This window comes from Phaenicophaeus curvirostris, chromosome Z (assembly GCF_032191515.1).
Source record: "Phaenicophaeus curvirostris isolate KB17595 chromosome Z, BPBGC_Pcur_1.0, whole genome shotgun sequence".
In the NCBI taxonomy this organism is placed as follows: domain Eukaryota; kingdom Metazoa; phylum Chordata; class Aves; order Cuculiformes; family Cuculidae; genus Phaenicophaeus; species Phaenicophaeus curvirostris.
In genome coordinates this window covers 8,973,076-8,992,967 of record NC_091431.1, presented here as the reverse complement: position 1 = coordinate 8,992,967, position 19,892 = coordinate 8,973,076, and the positions used below count along the sequence as shown (strand labels likewise).

Sequence of the window (19,892 nt, the reverse complement as noted above, 5' to 3'; positions counted from 1 at the left end):
CTGGGCAAGTACAGCTCTCGTCTCAGAGAGATGTCTGTGTTAAAAGTGAAGCCTTTCAGGGGCCTTATTGTAATTTGCACAGAATTAAAATGATATAAAATTAAATTAGTAGTTGTAAGTTTGCCAGTAATTTTACTGGGATATTTCAAGAAAAAAATATCAATATGACCCCATTCTACTCCTTTGCTGAGGACTAGAATGCATCCAAGATGATGGCCATTGTCTCCAATGGTAGGTAGCAATGCTACCCTGCCACATGCATTAAATAGAGAATATATCTGTGTTGATCTACAGCTTTTCCTGAGTTTCCTGTGAAGCATTTAAAATCTGAAGGATGTATATTTTCCTTCTTTTTAGGTATGTAGGTTGTCAGTATTTGCCTTTTGGGTTCACCTTGACCACCTTTTCATCTTCACTAAGAGCTGGATTTAGCCTATGCTCCCTGGCTCTTGTCAAGCATTCTACAAAATGTTTTACATGTCAAGTGGGTGTTCTTATAGCCTTCCTCAAAAAAATATGCTGTGTGTATATAATACAAGTTAATGTTAAAGTACCACTTAGCAGTGCACTTCACACAATATAATTCCTCCTAATACGTTAGCAGGAACATTATGTAAAATAGTGCATTCTGAAAATAAAGTAGTTAATTGAAGAGTGTGGAAATTGTCTAGTGTTTCTTGTTTATAATAGTAACAGAACTTTCTCCAAAACTAGTCATGAAACAATACAGAAATCATTCTCTTATCCTTCAAACCATCTAAGTAGATACTATTAAAAATAACTACTTTTAGAAAACATCAGATTCATTGACCTTGCAAATATCATTCATTATAATAATTTTCCTGGCTTTAAAAATAGTTTACAGAAAAGGCTTTTTTACCACATAAATTTGGACTGAGGCAAATTTTAACTGAGTCATTGCATTTAGATATAGAAGCAATAATATCTAAAAATGGATCAATATCAGAAACATATAATATACCGAATCACAAGATTATAAGTATTGCCTCTTTCCTACTTCATGTTTGAAATTGCATTAAATTAAAGGTAGCAGTAAGGTAAGAGAAATGCATATAAAACAATTAATTCATAGGAAGTAATTCAGACCAAATAAATTGGGGTTAAGTTGCCCCTATTGCCTAAATTTGAACAAGCTATAAGAAATTACTAAAATAATAAATTTAATTTAAAAAATAAATTGAGAGTTATGCAAACATGTTTTCAAATACTTAGCTGAATAAATCCTTAGTCTGAATTCAGTTCTGACCCTGCACAGGAAGTGAAAAGTTGGTCAAGACACCCCCTCAGGTAATTTCCAATGAGTTATTCTGTGACTCTATGATTCTTCACAGAAAAATTCAAAAAGCCTAATACCATTGGTCCAGTTCTCGACGTCAGTTACAACTGAGTGGCTTTAAAAGGCTGTAAGGCAAATGAATGCAAGAAGTAGAGTCCTCTCATATAAGCAGTTGACTTGACTGAGAGCTTAAGGACAGAAAGTTGAGAGCTAGATTTAGTATTAATTGCAGAATTTGTGATACCCAAGTCAAGCCTGTCACTTTTTTCAGCAAGTCTGTGATTTAGAAATGCACAGGTAAGAATGGAGAAAAATATATCATTACCTATCCTATGTTTATTCACTTTACGCCATATATAGATCACAGCTTGTTACAGTTTTCCTGGAATTGTGCAAAAAGACTTCTGCAAAACAAATTAAGCTTTCTCGCTGACTTGTATAGCATCCAAAATGAAAGTAATTTTAATTAATCTAAGTCTGTCCAGTTAATATGATAAGCCGATGGCAGATTATTCCAGGGAAAAAAAAAAAAAAAAAGCTGAGATCTTCTTCAATGACTTGTCAATTTATTATTATTGTTGTACATCCTTCTGTGTCTTGAAACAAAATTGGTAGAGGTTGTTTCAGGTGGGGAATCCAAAATAGTAATTTTGTTTTAAAAGAAATATCTTTAAAATAAATCATTATTTTCTGACCTATGTAGAACAATTCCTGACCTAAGTAGAAACTATGGAAGGTAATTTTAATTTCCTGAAATATCTAGAGCATCAGTTTCTCTTTTTACTTTTAACTTCAAGAATGAAACTACAAGTGATAATATGATGAGAAGGAAGAGGGTTTTTAATGAAGACTCACTATGTGGTGAATTTCAGCTCTGTGATTTTGTAATCAATGCATTAATATTATAGTGCATTCCATATCAATGGAATCAAAACATACCACTGCATGTTGCACATCAGCGTATGCTTCCTGAAATCTATGACTACAAGAGGTCTAAAGTTTCCACTGTAATCTACTAAAATTCATAAATAGAGGGAGACTGAGGAGACATATTATGTAACTTTAACAGTTTTTCTTTCTTATAAGTGCTTAAGATCAGTCTAAGAAATGCTAGGTACTCAATCTTACAAAGTGAGATGAAAAAGTAAGTTGCATGTTTCTAAAATAACATAATAAATTGTAGAAAGAGAAAAAAAATGACTCAGCATATTGATCTACAGAAAGATTTCTGACCCAATTACTTGATTTATTTCATCTAAAGATTTGAATATAATTGTTTTATGTTATGATATTTAATTTTATTTGACTTTGGGTTCATACATACACTTTTTTTTAATCAGGTTGATATGAAGATAAACTGTCTGGAGGAGAGAAGTAGTGGAAGACTATCATCACAAGTGTGAGCAATGAACAGTTTCAGCCTGGTAATTTTCTCTTTTCTTTATTTTTTCCAAAGTGACAACCTTTCCCATCACTGGTCTCATTTATGTTCATAGTAACATCTCAGGTACTGTTGGTTTATATTCTTTATATGATTTTTCTGTGTTAAATTTCATAAACCCTACCTCCTGTGTAAACAAAACATTCAATATCTCATCTTTTTGAGATGCGGTTTTGTCATGGATCTAAGTATTTTCAGTCCCCAGCAGTTAACACAGAAAATGGTTTCGTAATTCCTTAAGTATGTGCACAATACTCCCAAATTTTGCCCACTCTTGTCAAGACTAATTTTTGAAATGTCAAGAATTTTATGAGGTGTATAGTCTGCTTTTAAAATGTTATTTTCTGCTTTATTCTGTTTTTAAACAAAACTAGAGAAAACCCACACTTGTGAGTTTTAAAAATACAGTTCTAGAGCTTCAGATTGTATTTTTAAAGAAATTACTTTTTTCAGCTTTAGACTGAGAAAAGTTTGCTTCAAGTGAATTGTTCTTTTATGAAAGAGCTATCTGTGAAGTTTCCCTTCCCCCTCTCTATCAGAAAAGTCAGAGCAATTTTAGCAGTGCTTTAGCAGTACTTTTCCTCTTTTGGGAGGAAAAGTAGAAACATTTAGGGACAATAGTCTCTAAACTGCTAAAAGGAGTGGAACTAGCTCTGCTGTTATTTATATACTAGTATATTAGTGACAGACAATACTTGGCTAACAAAGTGCTGGGAAGTGGTAAGATAGTTCTGGAAATTTATTAAAAAAAAAAAAGAAAACAAAATCAACCAAGCTCCAACATTTACTATTCTGTCAGTACTGACAATTCAACAATGGTGCTTCGCCATTGCGTTGACTTTGAAAGTATGTCAGATATTAGCAAAGGAGTGAGAAACTCCCCTCAAAAATGAAGTTCGCTGACTGTCTTGTGATCACTAGTAAGTGGCAGAGATATCAAAAATGCTACTAGAAAAACAGAAAGAATATGGCTTCGTTCCTCAGGAAGGATGTTTCTTTTCTTTTTTCTTATGATAACAACTTACTTGGGCTATTTAAGCTCTCCAAGCTGAATGGCAAGCCCACTAATACTGTAATGCCTATTTTCGCTTAAATCTGCCTCCTGTCTCTGTAAACCTAGTCACTCTCACTTTTATTTTTGAAGCACCCCAAATCTCCTCTAGCTGGGTTCCCAAAATCCTGTTTGCATTATGTACCAGTATTTACATTTGCTTCCTTTGGATTTTTGAGGAAAATATGAATTCTGGGATTAGCAGATATTCAGTTCTTGAACATAACAGAAGATGTTCCCAAGAAATAGAAGGAAAGTCTTACCAAATATTTTGCCTAATTTCACTAACCAATTCAAGCAATTAGGTATGAAATTTTGACTAAATCAACATAAGATGTGTATTCTCTTCGTATTTATTGTTACATACAATAGAATATTAAAATCTTCATGGTGCAGATATCGGATAGATAAGTGTGCTTCCAGCAGACGTTTTAGAAATTTGTAAAGGCAAGCATTTTCTTTAAACAACTGCATACCCTTATTAATGGGAATAAATTCCAAATTCCTGGTTACCAACAGGTACCAGTCAGATCTAATTTAGAAGTTTTTTAGAACAATCAGTCTTTCTTAAATTTCCGATTTGGAGTAGTTTCTTCTGATGTAGTGTCTAGAATGAGAGGGTCAAGCACAATAATGCTAGGTCTATCATCTGTATTTCTTACTGAAGTTGTGTATGGTGTCTTTCTGGTCAACTGGTTATTGTGGATTTCCTTAAAACACATGGGAAGTCCTGTCATTCCACCAAGCATGCAGTGTTTCATTCACACTTAGCAGCGGTAAACCTAAGCATTTAGTACATTTCATTTTCTCAAAAGGTGATTGAGAGAGACTGAACTCCAAAATAAAGTGAGGGGAAAGAAACACAGGTTGCAATAACTGCATTTGATTAAGGTCTCTAGTCTTCCCTTTGTAACAATGAGCAAGGAAGAGAAATGGGGCGGGGGGGAAGGAATATGAAACGGATGGAAGAGCTTTTGTCCAGAGTATGAGAAACAGACTAAGGAAGCTCCCAAGGCTAAGTAACACTGAAATGGAGATTAGCAAACAAATTGTCTGAAATTATGGATCAGCTAAGGAAAAACACTTTCTAATATAGAAGTGTTCTGACTGTTTCTAAATTTCTAAATTTCCAAATCTGTGCTTAGAAAAGGATCCTTTTACTTCATAGGATTTAAAAATGTTATACTTAAGACAGTCTAATTTTTAAGGCAAATCAGTATTAAGTAACGAGTTCTTATAAAGGCAACTGAAGCAAGTAGGGGAATATCAGGAACTGTTGTGTGATCTCAATCAATCTGAAAAATGCTTTTCTTCAGTACTGATTTTTTCAGACACTAAGATAAGAGGAGAAGTTTCCTTGGTTGATATATTTTTAGTGCCACTTTAGAGAAGAGCAGGCAATAAAGAAACAGACCATAATGTTGTTCATTTTCATAGTTTGAAAATGTGTGTTTTCAAAAGGGAAAAAAAAGAAAAGAAAAGTAGGAAGACAAGTCTCTGGAAATTCTGCCAGAGAGGCTGGTGGCCTTCAGCATGTTGTCAACAGAAGCTGAGACAAGTCTAGGTAAAGCTAGACACATTATTTCTTTTTTATTTTATTTTGTTTTTCAATGTGCATTTGTAATACCTATTGCCCCGGTGGTGGAAAGAGAGCCTTTATTGAAGTTTTTGTATCTTGCTTCAGGGATGCAGCAGGAGTAATAATGTGACACAGATGGGTGCCTGAATTGTGTCACCATTTTCACAGCTCTGCTGGTTTTATTCTGTTAACTGAGGCAGATTTTTGTCCAAAGTACATACACTGTACAATAAATTGCATGTAATTTGAAATACTATTTACCTGCTTCTTAGCCCAATACAATTTAATTGCAGCACTGTTAATAGTAAGACTCAAAGCATTAATAGTGCAAGGTGCTAAATTATTAGACACGTGCACAGAGGAGCTTTTTAGTTTAAATCAATGATAGTTTGTGTTCATTGCCAACGTTTGTAGTGAGGAAAGTGTTTTATGAAGCCAGAGCAATCTTTGAGAGGGTTACAGGGTAGACTGCTAAATAATGTGGGAGCTAGGTTTCACCCTATAAAGAAAAAAAATCTGAAAATTTCCTGTGCAGGTGGATCTGACCATGTGAACATTGGACAAAAGGTTTTGGGGAAAATGTTACAGGAAGGAGTTGAGGGTCAATAAACTTTTCTTTTAAAAATCTATTTTACCAGGTTGGCTGCTGTAATTGCATAGTATTTTTCTCCAGGTTACAAAGATACTCTGTAGGTTTTTGCAGTGTCTTTTAGAAACTATGGTTGCAGCTAACTTCATGAGCATGCAACAGCCCCAACCAGAAAAAAATGAAAAAAGGTTAAAGCAAAAGGGCTGCATAGAGTAAATAAAATACAACAAAATTAAAGACACAACTTAGTTTTGGTAAAGGATGAAGAAGTAGGTAGGGTAGGTAAGATAGGTAAACTGTGAGAAGGAAAAGTGGTTCACCTTTGAGAAGACCACATGCTCTTAGGTGCTAAGACTTTGCACATGGCAGCTGTTAAGATGGGAGCAGCTACTGTAAATTTTAACTGAATTTTCAGTGTAGATATATGAGAATCTGTGCACTGCGTATAATTCTTTGGGATGTCTGAAGCTGAGCTGAAAACTGAACTGCAGAATTTTGAGACTCTGTCTTATTTCCATTTTAGTCTGCTTCTTCTTGTCGTCTTTTCCAAAGATAGCTTATAGTAACTGATGTGTAACTTTAAAAGTTACCGATACAATTGTTATAGTTTACAGCTGTATGTGTTTGGGTTTTTTACATAAAGGAAACTGAGAAAGACTATGGATGCAATTTCTTCACTCCAAGCGCAGAACAGTAGAGTATTGTCTTAATGTCATAGGTACAACAATCAAAGCAATAGTTTGTATCTGGTATAGTTTGCCAGAAGTCGAGGGAATTGCTTCAGAGGTACATCTGGCCAATTGCTGTTTAAAGGAAACATAGTGTGATTAAAGAGCTGTCCCACACCCCAAAAGTGATTAATTACTGAAAAGATACTAATCTTAAAAGCATGATTGCCAACAGGACGTATTAATAATAGATATTAAAGCCCTTATTTTTAGCTGTTTCAAAATACCATCTAATTTCTGTCACTTCTCTTTTCACTCTCTGCCTGTATGAATAAGTGTTAACTTTTTTCCTGACCTTGATCTTCTTTTGTCATTTCAAAAACACCTGTCATGCAATAAGGATTTAATTTGCAGCTGCAAAAGTGATTTATATTCATTGCTGTCAATGTGTTTTTAAGCATGCTAAGTGGAATGAGAAAGAAAAGGTGATCTGAGGAAACAGTACCAGTAAATACTATAACTAAATATAGCATAATATTTCTTTTTGTAGTGTGAAAATTACTATAGATTTCATTTCAAACTTACTGTAATATTAAACATTCCTAGAAAAAAAACTAGATTTCATCTTAAAATATAACTTGGGTCTTTTGACAAACAAAAAAGTTATATGACATTACTTCAGAAAGCCATATCATTAAGTTGAATTCTTGTCTGTTTATTCCACACTTCTGCACTGAGGAAACAGAAGTAGTGAAGTTAGCTGTCTTTCTACAGGTACAGGCACAGTTTCATAAATAGCTTTTGCATGGAGAAGGAATCTATCTTAGAAAGTGCTGTGCAGATAAATGTTTTTTATTTATTCCTTGGCTTCTTTGTGTTGTTCTGGCTGGGGAAAGTTCTATTTAGTATAAAGGGGGTTTCCAGAACCAAATGTTACTGTTATTCTTTTGAATAATCTAGACTTTTACCCTGTGTCAGTTGTGATGAAGTGAAATATGACTTTAAAAAAGTGAAGATTACCAGAGCTATCATGTCTAGTTTCCTTAGCTGAAAAGAGAATGTAAGTCTATTTAACTGTTACTTTACTTGTTAAGTTAATATAGTTGTTAAAATTTAGTTTCACAGAAGGCAGTTTTGCAGGGCTGGAATCAGGTACCTCCCTTCATATTCACAATACCCTTTTATTCACAAATTGGTAAACTGAGTGGTGGTTAATCTAACTCTGAAGTAAAGGTGCATGTCCTGTTAATGGCAGTGTTACTTCAGTATAGTGGCTACAAGACATTTCTGTTTGGATCTTACACTTCTGCATACTGACTTGTAGAGGATATATCTAGGCATGTTCAGTTTCTCAGCTGCTGTATGTTATCAGTTCCAATAAGATCAGGGAAGCTAAGCCAATTTAGGTTGGCTGTTTTCTGATCCTCTGTTTTAATGCACATTTCTCGGGCTTTTTTATTATTATTTTCAGATGCTTTAAGAGTAAAGCCTATGAGCCTCCTGATTTCTTGAACTCTTCATTATCTTGGGTTTGTTTCTTCATATTAGTTTTCGCTAGCTGTTTTTGAGTCATCTCTTTCGCAGAGGAAGTGTTATAAAACCAGTGAGGGACAGGTTGCTCTCTGATCTGCTACTTTCGTAAATGGATGAAAAGGTGGGTTTGAGATGCTTCACAAATAGTGAATGTGAACGCGTGGAGGAATCATGAAAGATGGGGCTCAGAAAGTGGGGCAAGGATTGTGGCAAGAGGAAGTAAAATTAATACCATTGGGAAGAGAATGGAGACTAGACTAGTAGAAATGTTACAAAGGTGGTGAGAAAGGGAAGGAGAAATGTCTGAAGTCAAACAGCACAGAGTGTATCTTCAGTATGTGGTTATTCCTGCGTATTCAGAGGCATTCAGCTGTATATTAGTCTTATAATAAACATCTAAATCTGAACATCTTAGAAGCAAGCCAATGACAAATTATGCTTAAGTTATATAACAGCATTTATCCATTCTCCGTTTAAAAAATACATCCAGAACCACAATGACCACTGTCTAATTTATGCTAATGCCATAACTTTCCAAAAATACCTGTCAGCATTCCATTCCCTGATCTTGTAGAAAGTGTATGATTCTCTTCCCACCATAAGATATTTTTAGTATAGAATCATAGAATCATATAATCACTAGCTTGGAATGGACCCACAGGACCACTATGGACCCACAGGGGCTAGAGAACAAGTCTTACGAGGAGTGGCTGAGAGAGCTGGGGTTGTTTAGCCTGGAGAAGAGGAGGCTGAGGGGAGACCTCATTGCTCTCTCCAACTACCTGAAAGGAGGTTGTAGAGAGGAGGGTGCTGGCCTCTTCTCCCAAGTGACAGGGGACAGGACAAGAGGGAATGGCCTCAAGCTCCACCAGGAGAGATTTAGGCTGGACATTAGGAAAAAATTCTTCACAGAAAGGGTCATTGGGCACTGGCACAGGCTACCCAGGGAGGTGGTTGATTCACCTTCCCTGGAGGTGTTTAAGGCACGGGTGGACGAGGTGCTAAGGGGCATGGTTTAGTGTTTGATAGGAATGGTTGGACTCGGTGATCCAGTGGGTCTCTTCCAACCTGGTTATTCTATGATTCTATGTTATACAACATTGAAAAACCTGTTCTAATATCTTTACTACTAAGAGTATACTTGATAATAGAATAAGAACAGAATAAGATAAGATTCACCTTGCCAACTAGCCTTTCAGTACAAGTAAAGGAAGCATGTCTTAAACTATGCAGCGGTAAGTTAAAGACCACAATCTCAGGTCTGGACTTAACACATGTATATATATATGTATATTTCTTCTGGTTTATTTTTGAATACGTATTTTTTACAGTTACTGGTACTGAACACAGAGTCATAATTGCTTTATGCTCCAATGACTTTTAAATACTAATCGCAAATAAAAATTTAAAAAGAGACCACTCTGTACAGATTTTACGTGATTCTGAAACAGTGCCTCACTCATGCTAGTATCTAGAAAGTCATGAGAAACCTTTTTATCACAAAGTTTTTTTTTTCATTTCAAGACTCATATATATGCTGTATGGTCTATGAATGAGTTCAAGGGTGATTTACTGTTCTTTTAGAGGAGTAGGGTTATCCATTCTATAAATATATGCTACAACAACTTTCCCAACAGATTTCTCCCTACCTAGAGGAAATTCTAAAAACACTTCTTATAATTTTAATTATGATCTTCTTTGTAATTTGCTTTGTAAAATAGTCTTGTTGAAATATGCTTTGTTGTACCCTGCCTAGATAGTTAATTCTTTCAAAAAGAATGCTTAGCTGTTATTAATCAAAATCTATGCCTCCAGCAATCATTCCTACAATAAAATAAGGTGCAGATACAGTACACATGGAAAATGAAGCTGTAATACCAAAACTGTACTCAATGTTGAGCTTTTTGATTCTACCTGACAGAAAAAGAATTTATTCTCATCACTAATGCATAAATTAGGTCTCTGGATTGCAAGATGGCAATATATTGCTGACAACAGTGAAGATATGAGTTTAACTTTGTAATTTAACATACTGCGTATATCAGTAGGCTGAGATTATTATTCAATTGTCCTATATATTAGAATGTTTTAATTAAAGTAGCCTTTTAGCTTGCTGCCTCATAACTTTGTGCTTGAACTGATTTATTCTGTGCAGAGGAGGCACAAAGCATTTTTCACCTTGTAATATATTTGCAGAAAGAAAAGGAATATTTTTCCATCTTGATGATAAACAATCCATTTCGCCTTTACTGGCCAAAGTATTGCTTTCACAAGTCAGTGTTTTTCAGTGATATTGGATGAAAAAGCAGCACCACTGGCATAATAAGTTGTTGTTTGTCTAAGCTAAAGGTAATTAAAGAAGGAAATGGAGAAGTTCACAGTATCTGCCCCAGGACAAGGAAGAGCGGTGGCTTGGATGTAGAAGTCCTACGTGCTAACTTCATTTGGTTTAGTGAGGAATTTCTGTGAGGATTTTTTTGTTTTGTAAGCTGCAAAGAGTAAAAGGTACTTTTTTCTTTTGTGATAAAAAGTATTATAACATCCCTGTAAACGTTTTTAATAGCAGAAATATTTTTTTCCTACTCCTTCATCCTTCCTTCCAATAAAAGCTCAGAGTGCTTTGTTTACATTGAATTGGCCCCATGGCTTACTCTGGCAAGTACTAAGAGAAAGCTGGCCTTGGAGCAAAAGCAAGAAACCCATGTTGGTAACCCATATGAATTACCAGCATTAAAGTCGTAGAAGTTAAAAGGCTACCTTATAAATGGAAACGACTGAAGAACAAACAGAGAAACATCTCAAAATTGCAGAAAGCTTATATATCTGTGTGTTCAGGGCAGGGCTACAAGAAGGAAAGTAGAATACACTCAAAGGTACCACCTCACCAGGCTGGGCATAGGACACAGACCACAAAATACTTCTGCTTAATTAATTAAGCGCTTTCCGCTGCAAGGGCAGTCTGAGAAGATGCAGGTAGATGTGAGAACATTTTTAGCAAAGTCGGATTCCTGAAGTCTCTTATGCTGCCAACCATCTCTGCACTTCTGTTAGACAGCAGAGAAGCGTTCAGCAGGTTACTTGAAGCCATTTTTAAGCATTTGCAATTAACTGTATTAAATGTAGACTGCATGCTTATCTCTTTCCTCTGCTTTCACTTTTTATACTAATATTTCTTCTCTACCTCCATGGGTTTCAGCTGCCAACATTGAGCTTTATTCCACTGCTTCTTTTAGAGTTATTCCAGGTAAACATGCTTTTTTCTCCTATTCATGTAACTTTTTCTTTTTTTTTTTTATATAATGTGCTTTCTTGCCAGCCACTCTTTCCTTTCTAATGGACCATATCATAATCAAAATTACAAATCTTTCTCACCCAAAAGCAAAAGAATTAATTTAGTTAATGTAGGACTAGGCAGATAATATGTAATAATTACAGCTAATGTATCACAAGAGGCAATAAATACAGATAGTAAGAGGTACAACAGACATTTCCAGTAATGTGAAAGTCACCAGATATATTCCTTCAATCTCTTCTAGTTATGTAAATTTATCCTTTTAAGTCTATCAGCTGTTGTCAAATTAAAAAATTATCTACAGCCTACCAAGACACAGCGGAATTTTCCAGCAGTGAACTTTACAGAAAGGAAACAAATAAAATTAATAAAATTAGAATATTCATTGGAAATAGTTCACCACTCCATATGAATCTACAGGTGCCTAAAGCAAATACAAACTTATTTACATGAATGGATGTATATATATTTGCTTTTGTGAATGACCAGCTGCTTTCTGGGGTGATGATGTGTCCTTAGGAAGCTGATCAGAGTCCATTCCTTTTCTGTCCATTGATTGTGAGAAAAGTATCAAGCAAAACAGAGAAAGTTTGCTTCTAATTATGCATTATTCTGAATTTCAAATCCCAAGTTAGAATTGTATCTGAAATAAAAGGGTAAAATAATTTGAGAGTGTTTCACCAGCATGTAATTTCATTAGAATTCATTAAATCACTGTAGAGAAAAAAAGAAAAAAAAAAATCAATCCCAGGGAGGGTTGTTCCTTTTAGCACTTTTTTTCCTCCTTTGAATTACACTTTGAAATATTTTTCAAAATTTTTCTGTCTTGTCTTTTCATTTCATAGTAAGTTAATAAAGTTTTATTTCAAATTTTGGTTGAAATGTTCTCAGGTTCTGAAGAAATATAAATATTGTTTTGTACATTATCTCTGCACTTTACTGGATATGTTTTAGTTCAATTTAAAATAATGTATTTATATGGGTGCAATACACTGAAAGATTGACATATGTTAAGTATTTGCTGCACTATCTAAGTCCTGCTTTAGATCTTGACATGCCAAATCATTAACATTTTGCTGCAAAAGTTCATCAACATTACAAAGTTTTTGTGTCTTTTCTTTTTTTTCTTTCTTGTTGTACTGCTGGGATGTTCAGACAAACTTAAAAATTGAAGAAATACCGTGTTATCTTACCATTATTATTTTCTGTCTGCCACCTGTGGATGCAGAGATTTCTGATAATGTTCTAAGTATTCTCTTGTTACAATGTTATAGCTAAAATTCTTTTAGAATCAAGGCCACTTTTGTTGTTGCAGCTGGTTTTTGACATTTTTTTCCTTGTTTGTTTTTTTTTTTTATTTTGTGTTTGACTAATATTGTTTTTGTATGCTGTCATAATGATATTTCTGTAGGAAATGAATATTTGAGTTGGGTCAGAAGTAAAGTGTGTCTTTCTGAGTTTTTTAGGTTTTGTTTCTTTTCTGATAAGGAGTCTTTTTTTTGTATGCCTGCGTTAGCCTGTCCATTAGGTCTCAGTTTAAGAAGTCTTTCATTCTTTAGATGTATCATTTTAAAAAAAGTCTCCTTGAATGGAGATGTGGAAGATGTGTAATCAAGCTGTGATCATATGAGATAACTTTCTACTCCTCAACTAATTAGTTCTTTCAAGTTCAAATTCTGGTGGTTTTTTTTCTGCAGTAATACTTCCTGTATTTTAAAAAGACAAGAAAATACAGCTTGGAACTGCAGCTGTTTTCATCTATGAAATTGTGATTGATCTGAAGGGCATTCACCTTATAAATGATAGACATAGTCAAGCTAAAATTAGCTCTGTTTATCTGCAATATTCAGCTGTGGAAGTTAAAATAATCTGAATGAAATTCAAACACCAGAACCCCCATGTCTTATAAGTGCAATTAATATGCTTAAAATGTATCTCATAACAGCATTTTTGTATTATATACCCATGATTTATGAGACTACAAATGTAGTGAGAATAAGAATAGACACAAGTTCTGAAAGAACTCATACTCTTCTAAAGCTGTAACCACATTAGTCTATGTAAGTTCATTTATTGTGCGTGGATTTGAGCTGGAAAGGATTATAAATGACACTCCTGAGCTATGACAGCATAAGTTACAGTATGTAGGTTTCTAAATGGACAAGTTCCCCTTTCAAAATGCAGAGAATAATGGCATTAAGATACAATTATGGCATTTGGCAAGTATGGGATGCCTCAAAAAAATCTAAATAATTTACTAGGTAGAAAAAGTTTTACTTACCTTTATTGTTGACATAGTTCAGCATAGGACACCAGTATTGGCACCAAATTAATTTGAATAAATTATAAATATAATTTTCTCATACTTTCAGGGAATAATCTAGTACTACATACTTTTCACCAGGGAAGAGTTCTTTTACTTGGCTTTTCAATATTTAGACAACACTGAGTATCATAGAATCATAGAATAGTTAGGGTTGGAGGGGACCTTAAAGATCATCTAGTTCCAAACCCCCTGCCATAGGCAGGGACATCCCACAAGATCAGGTCACCCAAGGCCCCATCCAACCTGGCCTTGAACACCTCCAGGGATGGGGCAGCCACAACGTCCCTTGGCAACCTGTTACAGTGTCTCACCACTCACATGGTGAAGAAACTCTTCCTAATGTCCAGTCTAAATCTGCCCTTCTGCAGTTTATGCCCCTTCCCCCTCATCCTATGACCACAAGCCTTTATGAACAGTCCCTCTCCGGCTTTCTTGTAGCTCCTTTCACGTACTGGAAGGTCGCTATAAGATCTCCTCAGAGCCCTCTCTTCTCCAGGCTGAATAAGCCCAACTCTCTCAGCCTGTCCTCATAGGGAAGATACTCCAGCCCTCTGATCATCTTTATAGCCCTCCTCTGGACCCATTCCAACAGCTCCTTCTTACAACATATCCTTCTTACATTGTGGATTCCAGAACTGGACACAATACTCACAAGAGAGGACTAGAGGGACAGAATCACCTCCCTCGATCTGCTGGCCAAGCTTCTTTTGATGCAGCCCAAGATACGATTGGCCTTCTGGGCTGTGAGTGCACACTGCCAGTTCATGTCGAGCTTCTTATCCGTCAGCATCCTCAAGTCCTTCTCTGCAGGGCTGCTCTCAATCACATCATCAAATGTAGATGAAATTTTGAGTATTAGTGCTAAACAATAAGGTCTCATTGAAAAGCTACTGAAGTCACTTTTTAAAGTCCCCACTGACTTTGTAGATATTTTTTTGTTTTGTTTTGTTTCCAGACTTGAACTAAACTTGTTTATCCAGGGCCAGTGCATAGCTAAGGTGTATTTCAGAGCAGACACTCAATCTGGTCACATACTATGCTGCAGCTCCTCTTTCGGCTCCCTCTGCTTATAGTACTCTGTCAGTTTTTCCTCATAGTCAGTTTTTCTTCCTTTAAGGTGACAGAAGTTCTCCTCAGGAAAAAAGGAAAAGTAGCCCTTGAGACTTACATTGCTTGGGTTATGTTCTGTCTTTAAGGAAGAAGAAGAGATTTTGCTTGTGCATGTCCAACTAAAATTTGAGATAAATATTTATGCAGTATTAAATTTGATACATATCAAGTACACAAATCCTAATACATTAAAATCAATTTTCCTAGCTAATAAATGGATTTGGAGGAAGCGACCATCTCTGTTTCTGAGCCTGCGTATTTTTTAAGGACACACAGTACTTGTCTACAGATATGACTACCCTAAAGTATCATTTTTGTCAATGAACATCTATATGGAATTTAACCTTTCTTATCTAGCCAAATTATTATTGTTACATTACAGGCAGCAATCTTCAAAGTTTTCATTAAAATATACATGGTAGTGAAAGTCTCCGTTTTCTTAATTAATTGGAACATAGTAATTTTGGCTATTATTTGAAACTGTGATTATAATAATGTTCATTCTAATTGAAGAAAACTTTACTACAAAAATGTCATCAAGTCTTGGAATGAATTATTTGCCTTTTTTTTTTTCCTTTTGCTGGGGAATGTTCTTAAATATGAATAACAATTCCAGTAATGAATTATAAAACCGGTCTTTCCTGGGTATACATAAATTTAAGAGGAGTTAATTCTACTGCTAACTATGTTGTAGCACATCTGTGATTTCCCCATCTTTCCCAACTACCATGATGTTTTGCATTTTGAAGCATGCTTTAGTCTGAGCATTGGCATAATCCTGTATTAGTTCATAAAAGATGGGATTTGTGGTGAATATGTAGAACTGTTCAGCTGTTTCTGCTGCAGCAGCAGGCTTGGAATTTGCAAGTCCTCTCTTGAATGTGTCAGTAGGCCACTAAATAGATATAGTATATTTTTTTTTTTCAAAAGTCAGTTATAAATGTATGACATGCAATTAGGCCACAGTCAGATTCTCACAGTCAAATGAATTTCTGAATGAATATACTTTACTATGTCCTCTGCCCTTCTATTCTGTGAAAGGCTTTATAGTAAAACACAGTGTTTCCCTTTGAGGCTTGCATGCTGGTTAGCTGATATTAGTACTTCTAAACATGATGAGCTTTGTTGTTGATTTCTTGAGCATGAGGCCTAAAGATAATAAATGATCAGAATAATTTTATGGACAGAAAGGATTCAAGTTTTTCTGAAAAGAACAAATCCAGCATTTTGCAGAACTGAGTGGTTTGGGTTTTTTTTCTTGGAGACGTAGTGCAAGCATTTTAGTTTTTCATTCCAAAGATACATGAACAAAGAGTGTGAATTTGCACCATTATTCTGTGCTATGTCAGGTAGTTCTACATGTACTGCATGAAGGATTTGCCTGCTACAGAAGTTAGTTTTGTCAAGGTTTGGTGTTCCCAAAGTTACACATTTATATTGAAGATGATTGTTGTAGTTTCTGTAAAAATGTAATAAGGAAATTATTTATTCTGGTGTACTACTTTCTGTTTCAGCTTTTCTCTTTCTTGCATAATTTTTATATAAATGGTTCAATTTAATTATTGTTAGAAATGGCTGAATGGCTTTAGGAACCATCAAGCAAAAGTTTAATTTAATTCAATTGCATTTATATAATGTTATCTGCCTGAGATGAGATTTCAAATATCATTGAGAACAAAGAGAGACAATGATACAAAAATGGCACATCAGAAGTGAGCAAAAAGAGCAAAAATGAAATCCTGATTGCAAAAATGGATTCTAATTAACCTAGAAGGAAAATAATTGAAGACCAGTGTTTTCCCTTGTGCAGATGGCTGGATTTGGATGAAATGATAAGATTGTCACAGACTTAAGACAGGGAGCAAGCACCAAACAAGTATCAGCTGAAACGGTAACAAAACAATTTAAAAAGATCTTATTATGAAACAGGCATATGACAGTTTGCTGGCTCTGTTGTGACTGTGCTTCTATTAAGCCACTTTTACCCCATCTCCCCTTGCTTATTGCCTTCTGACTATTATCAGTTAGTCTGAAAAAAGTCATAGCTGCTTTTTGAATGTCCATTTCCATTGCTGGTGTTTCAGACAACCTCAATTCTAGCTAATACACCAACGGTGTCCATCCAAGTCCACTGCACTGCCTCATAAACAATCCAGGGACCAAAGGGCAGTTACTCCTTTAGAAGACAGAAAAATGAAGTCAGCATGCCCAGCTTGGCCTGAATTGTGGGAGTTGAGATAAAATATGAAGGCAAACATGGATTTTTTTCTTTCTTAACTATAATTAGCGTAGATCACTGAATTTCACCAGACTTACAATGGAAGCAGAAACAAGCTAGAGAATCTCAATAATCTTTCAATAATTCGAAAATGCATTTTTACAATAATTAGTGATACTTGTATCACTTCAAAAGAGTTCAGAGGATAAGCTCCCAGTCAAGACAGGGTAGATCAGGTTAAGTAAAAGAATTGGCTTCACTTTTGATTGCTTCTTGATGAGACTTAATGGTAACATTAATTTTTTGGCTTGTAATTTAAATGATGGACAGCTTAGATCTATATGATGGAGACAATCTACTTCTTTCATCTTCTAATACAAAATAATGAGAGACAGCTGGAGAGGAAGCACCAGTCTTTCCTGTTGTAGTACTCTAATAAGTGTGGGATTCAAGATTGTGTGTTGAAATAAGGGATTTTTTTTTTCCTTTTTTTTCTCTTTTCTGTTTTTTTGGTTTTTTGTTTTCTTGGGGTTTTTTTTTGCAGCACAATGAACACTTTTCTGATGAATCTTTTTACAAAAGTCATCTTTAACTGGTTTGGTTCGTGTGTCTTTTATTTTCAAGTTAGCTTCTGTTTGACTTCCAACTGTGAAACAGTCAGCATTCAGTTTATGTACTGATCGTACATGTGATTTAATGTGAAAAATGAAGAACTGCATCAGCTTGCATCATAATTTCATACAAGAGTTCTGTAGTGTTCTTTACTATAATCAGCTGTTTATCTTACATCAGCATTGCTTCAAGGGGATGAATGGAGACATAGTAGTACATATACCACATGAGTTTCAAATGTACATACATCTTTATTTTCTACTTGTCATCTTTTCATGCCTTTAATTTGTAATTTAAATTTTGATACATAACTCCTTCATAAATAGTACAGCACACAAGATGTAGAAAATGTTAGACTGTTTATGAAAAAAAAATCCATTGCCTTAGACATAGCATACGTCTACTCTGCTTTCCTGGTGTGGTCTGAATACCTTATGGTGCCAGATTTCACTACATTAGAATAGTCTTGTTTCTGCTGCACAACTTGTGCCTGTTTTGATGCAACTGGTCACAGAGCCATATTTGTTGATATTAACAAAAATCAACATTTCTGTTAGATGTAAAGTTTATAGACTATTTCATGTAAAGCATGTAAAATGAACCATTGTAACTACAAAATATCTGCTATTCAACATATAACTATTTAAGGATACCTTATTTTGTATCAGCAAACTCCTAATATTGAAAGTAGGAAGATTTGAAATCTCTCTTTCATCATTATTTATTCTGTTCCTTTATGCAGCCTAAGTTTAATTTGTACATATAACTTACTCTGCACTGCAGCTTGATGGACCTGCTTAATTTTTCTCACATTTATAAACAGTTCTTTTTTTCTTCTGTGTGACCTTACGCGCATAGCAATCAGGATTATATTAGTGGGCATAGTTATTTTAATTCTCATTTCTAATATGCTGCTGTACCAAAGCTTGTTTGCTAGACTTGACTAAAACATTCACCTGATGAATGCCTGCACAGAGTCTTCATTTTTATGTCAATTCCTGAAGCATCCCAGAGTTACAGAAAATAAGTTCTTAACAAGCAATGGCAATATAGAAGTGATTTTCCTTTTCTTTTTTTTAGTTACTGTAAACCAATGATCGAAATGGTTTTTGTTATGCTTTCTTCAATTCCAGAACGTTGATTAGTTTGTCTACATGAAGCCTTTTTTTTCTTAATTTCAGTGACTTTGTATTAATTTTTGGGTCTTCTTTCAAATACTCTAATGTCAGTAGGTGTTCGAGCATTAGTCTGATCAAGGAATCTGTAGTCCTTGAAAGAAAGCCAGAATTTTGGAAAGGAATTGTTTCAGGATCTTGCAAAAGTAAGTAGAATACATGCTAAACTGTAGAAGGAATACTTAAGACACTCTTTCAAAAAGAAAAAAAAGGTGCAAGGTTTCTGAATTTTTTTCTTTCTAAATCTGTGAATTGCATGCTGGTCACCTGACACTGCAATAGGATTTTCTTTGGTTTTCAATGTAGGCTTTGGACTGTACTGCCTTTCAGAGCTTTCCTTTTGCATGAGAATTATAGATTCAAAACCACCTGTCACATGCTCAACAGCTCTGTTATATTTCTCTCCCTGAATCATGGAATGTTTTAAACTAAAAGAATAGATGAAAAAAATGTGTCATTTTGTTTATCACTAAGGAATCATTACAATAAGAATATGTCTGGTTAATCTAAAAATAATGAGAAGTTGAAAGTTGATGTCTGCCTTGTCCTTTATTCATTGTTGATACAAAACGAGCTTATGGAAACAGCGGATTGTGATGGGTCAGTTTTATTTACTGTTTAATGTCTGTGAATATATCAACTTACTAGCCCTTAAAATTCATTTTTTCTGATCTTTTTTTTTTTTTTTCAAGGAAGAGAGGGTGGAGGTTAGACTTCCAAAATCTAAACCAAGATCTGTGTCTTGAGAATAAATTAATGTAATATTTTTACTGCATCTAATTATGATGGAGTATTTCTTTTATCTATCTGCCATGTCCTTGAATAATGCTGTCTTCCCAAGATATATAATATGATACTTTTTGTGTGAATGAGTTTGTTTCATGGTATATATAAGCTATAGCAGATAATCCATTCACAACTATTGATTAATAACAACTGCCAAGCATTACGAATTGATCACAATTACAGACAAGTGATATAAACTTGAATGTGGTATGATT

At 34.8% G+C, this 19,892-nt stretch overlaps 1 protein-coding gene across 1 annotated transcript in view; it reads left to right on the top strand.

Moving 5' to 3' along the window:
• Positions 1-2,635: 2,635 nt before the first annotated feature.
• LINGO2 (leucine rich repeat and Ig domain containing 2) overlaps positions 2,636-19,892 on the top strand; it is a 246,234-nt gene continuing 228,977 nt past the window's right edge. The window contains exon 1 of the mRNA XM_069880620.1: positions 2,636-2,721. The gene's annotated coding sequence lies outside the window, so the exon portion shown is untranslated. The remainder of the gene's footprint in view (positions 2,722-19,892) is intronic.